The sequence below is a fragment of the Zootermopsis nevadensis genome, unplaced genomic scaffold (genome assembly GCF_977971745.1).
Source record: "Zootermopsis nevadensis isolate Lab colony 2312 unplaced genomic scaffold, Znev_1.0 Znev_ptg000002l, whole genome shotgun sequence".
Lineage (NCBI taxonomy): Eukaryota > Metazoa > Arthropoda > Insecta > Blattodea > Termopsidae > Zootermopsis > Zootermopsis nevadensis.
In genome coordinates this window covers 9,539,862-9,544,861 of record NW_028259134.1, presented here as the reverse complement: position 1 = coordinate 9,544,861, position 5,000 = coordinate 9,539,862, and the positions used below count along the sequence as shown (strand labels likewise).

The 5,000-nt window shown below is 37.5% G+C and overlaps 1 long non-coding RNA gene across 1 annotated transcript; it reads right to left on the bottom strand.

Annotated features, from left to right (window-relative positions):
* Nucleotides 1-366: 366 nt before the first annotated feature.
* LOC110836832 (uncharacterized) lies at nucleotides 367-4,464 on the bottom strand. Its single transcript, XR_002545463.2, has 3 exons — nucleotides 4,397-4,464; nucleotides 1,173-1,299; nucleotides 367-654 (listed from the first exon to the last, which is right to left on the bottom strand). It is a non-coding gene; the product is annotated as an uncharacterized LOC110836832 (long non-coding RNA).
* Nucleotides 4,465-5,000: the final 536 nt, after the last annotated feature.

The following is a 5,000-nucleotide window of genomic DNA, read 5'->3' as shown; positions in this document are numbered from 1 at the left end:
ATAGTGTCGTTTGCATGATTGTAGCTGCCGTGCGCTGTCAGCCTCTCTCTGGTGGACCCAAGTTAACTAACCGTTCTCTCTGTGTGTATGTAAATAAATAACATTCATGAAGTTTTCAAACAACGGAGACGCATTTTTGAAATTGAGCCAAATGCGCTTCAGACACCTCGTATGTACAAAACACAATGCCACGTGGTTGGAGAGATTTTACTAATGTTATCGCATTTTGTTTTGAAAGTCCTTTTATATCCATCATGATCATCGTTTGACAAAGTATGGACGCCGTTATTCTGTACAGAATCAGTCATACACATAACCTCATAAATACAAGATTAAAATGTCTATAATGGTTACAACTATGCTTCGTATTCGGGAAATCCCGGGTTCAAGCCTCGTCGCGAGATCCAGTTAGATTGACATATCTTTTCGTGGTTTTCCTCACTGTCTTCGGGAAAATTCGGTATATCACCTGAAATTTGATCAGGGTCCTGCAATGTAGTCCCGCGGCGTGCTCTGTTGATTCTTGATGATAATTCTCAGTCACTGTTCATTAGTTTATTTTTGTTGAACGACGTGTTTCAGCCTAGTATGGTCATCATCAGGTTCGAATGTAAGTTAGTGCTCATTATACAGAGTTGTAAATTCTCATTTTGTCTGAAGTAAGAACGTAAAATATATAAGATTAGTGACTTGAATGTTGTTAAGATGTCATTAACTTTAGAACTAATTAAAACTTATCAAAACTGCTGACACGGCTTGGTGAATCCTGGTGAATTTAAATGTAGTCTGTACTTGTGTAGTATTACTGCATTACTTCAGCTGTGTCTTGTAGTGTACCGTTGTAGAAAGATGTGGGGTGTTTAAGCTAAAGAAACGCCGTTCTACCTAGTTCGACGACATTATTATTTTGAGGAGCTCGACAAAGATATGAATTGCACATGCAATCCGATAGTGAGAAGTTGGCCAGCCCCTGACATAGACCATCTCACAACTTAATATAGCTAATTATTACACCTGTATTTCAGTTTTACTTATTTATCAAACGTTTACTTTTTACGATGTGTATACTTCGTCTTATAATACCAGTAAAGGCCGTCTGGCTGTTTCCAACCAGACCTTACTACAAGTATGAACGTGGTCACTTCTGGACATACCCCATTCTAAGAGACTACCTTATGTAACGTCGTACGTGTGAATGGTCCATTAGAAGGAAGCGATCATGGCATTCCATTTTAAATAAAACAGCCGGTATTCACTTGAAAACGGATAATAGCTGTGTTTCTCCGTCCAACCAAGTTTCTGCAAAAAGGTTGTTTATTAGCTTTTAAACAGTTTTGATTTACAGTCACAGTTTTATGACTGAGTTATTAATACCACATCAAAACAATAACGCGAATTTAACGTTATAGGTACACAGACATGTAAACAATTTTTCTTTTTGTGACTGTTTGCCCTTACGCTTAGATAATGTATGTATATATACCAGTGTTCTCCTCAGCAGCGGGAAATGTTTGCATTTCCTGCATTGGCCAATTCCTACATCATGTGACGTACAGCATAAAAAAAGATTTCGAAGCCATTTCCAACCCTCGGTCCGCAGATTGCCAACCCCTGCTCTACAGTGACGTGTTCATTCAGAGTGTATTGAAAGTCAGTAAATTTGTTTAAAAGATGTTAACGAGACGGAAACTCGGATATGAAGATATCGTAAGCTTATATATTTCGTTATAAATAAGAAGCTGGCCAATACATATTAAAGATGACACTTCCTACTTGTGGAATGGACACGTCAGAAGGAGGCTTCAGGTATTACCACATTATAAATCAAGCTCACTACCTGAGGCAGTGCCATTTATTTCACCCCCCCCCCCCCCACACACACACACACAAACACTCTCTCCGGGTTGGCTAGCGAGTTTCGTTCACAAAGCCAATTAATTTTGTCTGTAGCCTGGAACCAGAAGCTGCACCGTTGGCTATTAACAGCACCAGCATAGAGGCTGTTTTATAAAGCAGAAAGACAGGGAAGCCGCGGTTGAACACCAAACATGAGGAAATGAGTTAGTGTACCTCGAATGAGGCTGAAGCTTTCCAAGGGCAGGAAGCGTTCGGGATGTATTCTAAGACCGTTGGCTACGACATTACTAGCTGAGTACCAGTGAAATGAATTTACTATGCGCTGTTTGACTGTGGTTCAGTTCGTGGTAGGCGCAGTACCTTTCGCATCGCCACCGCGGCCAGGTCGGCTGTACGACACTTAGAAGAGTCTTATTCCTACCATTGCTTCATTTTAGTGGCCTTTGCAAGAAGCTGACCATTCCCCTGCATGCATTGCCGAAGTCTTGAAAACATGGATTTTACCTATGTTCTCTCTATGCACCTACAGGACATTGTACTTGGACAAATTGTCATCGATATCAGTAAAGTGGGAAAACAGATTCAATATCACGGATACCGTTATATGAAGTGGTTCGACCCCGAAATTTGATATGACAAAAATAATTTATGTTATATCCTTGCACAGGATAATCGAAAAATCACTTAACACATTCCTAACACTTGTTCGTTTGTATAAAAAAATTGAAAACGAAAACGAATGTTATCTTAAATGTTAAAAATTCCACCGCGTTGAGCGATACATGCATCCACTCTTTTCGTGTCTGATGGAACCCGGATAAGAGTTTAACCATAATCATTTTGTTGTTATAAGTTATGTTCCTTTACGTAGTTCATATGGACTTAAGGTGCTTTGCCAACAGGGTAGGCCTGGATTATGCACCATAAAAAGAGTACAAGCAATGCATATGTTGCAATTACTTAAACTTTTTCATATTTTTAAACAATAAAAATAATTGTAACTCATGATGAAATCGAAAGGTAAAATTGTCCCTGGTGCCTAATGACTTAATGACACTATGCAAACGTACGAGGGTTTAAAGATCGTGCCAGGCAGATGTATTAGCTGAAAAGGGTGAAAAATTAAGGAACTGGCGGGCAACGATAGAATGCGAAGAAAATTTGGCACATAGACCAAAATAGTAAGGAATTAACTGGTCATAAACTCAGTACCACCAGCAGAATGTGTGAGCTGCAGACGGGATTACATGTCTCCTTTTATTTTTTTCATTCTTATCCTTTGTTTTCGCATAATTTCCTCTTGCCTTCTTTTTATTTTTCGTACATGACAAAACGTCGAATATCGCTAAGCAAAATGGGAATGAAGAAACGACATTGTTGTTTTAAATTTTAAGTACGCTGTGAAGTCCATTTATCACCAAGTGTGTGCTTTCTAAATACATTTTGGAAACAATTTAAAATATTATACATTATAAGGAAGCATAGTTTAAAAATATTTACCCCTCCATTGCAACTCTTACTGGTTTTCGTAAATTCATTGTAATTTGTAATTGTTCGTATCTCTTGTATCCATTCATTCGGTCTTTGAAGTACTTACGAACGTTAATCGGTGTGTAAGAATGAGCATACAGGCAAATTTCTTAAACAGTATTTCTCTTTTCATGATTTCTTTACATCATTCTGTCGTCGTATTTGTATTTGTGTAATGATTACGTCACGTAATACCAGGCATTCCATGTCGCCATGGGTATTCACGTGACAACGAACACAAAGGGGAGACTTACGTTAACTGTTTCACGCGGAACTAATTTATGTTCAGTGTAACTTTAACAATCGCAACTTGGGAAGTCAGGGTCTGCAGTATTGTAGGTATGACTGAAACAGCTCACGAAGTGAAGTCACAAATTTGTAACAAAATTCCTTCGCACAAAGGATTATGGGAGATCGTGGTGGAGCAGATCTGTGCAGTAAGGCAAGTTAGTCGGTATAGAAGTGAGTCTCGAATCGGTGTACGAACTAAATGTGGTAATTAAGCCTAAATTATGCGGTAATTATCTTAAATTCTAACTGTTTTATTCGCTGAGGTAGAGAGACGTAAGATATTAACTAGGAATGTAATTTTCAGAATGTAAATCCGTTATTAGTTACTGCTGAGCTTGCTAATATATACATTTAACTTTTAAACAAAAGTTACCCTCGAGTATTAAGGTCTATGTAAAAGAAGAGTTTACATACCCATAAAATATAGTCTACATAGAAATACGTATTTATGAAAAATGTACGTTATTTCAGAAATAATCTCAAATACAAAAATGCAATTAATAATTATTGATCTGAAATCTGTAATTGCAGGCGTTCAATTGGGCCACAATAACTGAACTGGCACACAATAAGGCCCAAAAAGCAGTAATTCTGTTTAAATTACAGTAACAGTGCATAACAAAAACGAAATTTTCAAAACTTGTTCTTGATTCTGTAAGAATATTTTACACTGTAATCGGTCTTTTAGAATACATAACAAAAACATAAAAATCTTTACTTGCATGTTATGTGTACTCGTAACAAAGGAAGAAAAAGAGTAAAGAACTCCTTCTTGGCCACTTCAACTGAACACTAATGAAGATGTGAAGGTCCTGCAGGCATCACTAGACAACAACAACAACAACTGAAGGAGTTATTTAGCATGTGGCGCATTCATGCGGTAAAAAGGACAAATAATTAAATAGTCGACAGTGGGCCTATTTCCTGCCGTGCCTTATAACATTAGGGTACCCTACATAGCTTAAAAATACACATATGTAATCAAATAAAACTGATGCAGCGGCAATAATATGAAAATAAATACATAGAGTTATTAAGTAATGCATGACCTGTCAGAACAAAATAATTAACTTGACCTCAGAAATAATGGTGACCTTACGCTGCTAATTTCAGGGATTATTCCTAGGAACAGACCACTGTTTCATCTAACATAGAGCAACTGATGTTTTCTGCCATCCCTCAGTGACTTAGTTAGCTAATCTTTATACAAAGAAGCTTTATCCCTTACGACAAGGAACACTTTTTGTAAGGTGACACAGGGGTTATAGCACATAAATCAGGACTGAGTCTGTACAAGTTTTCACACCTTCATTTCTTACTCT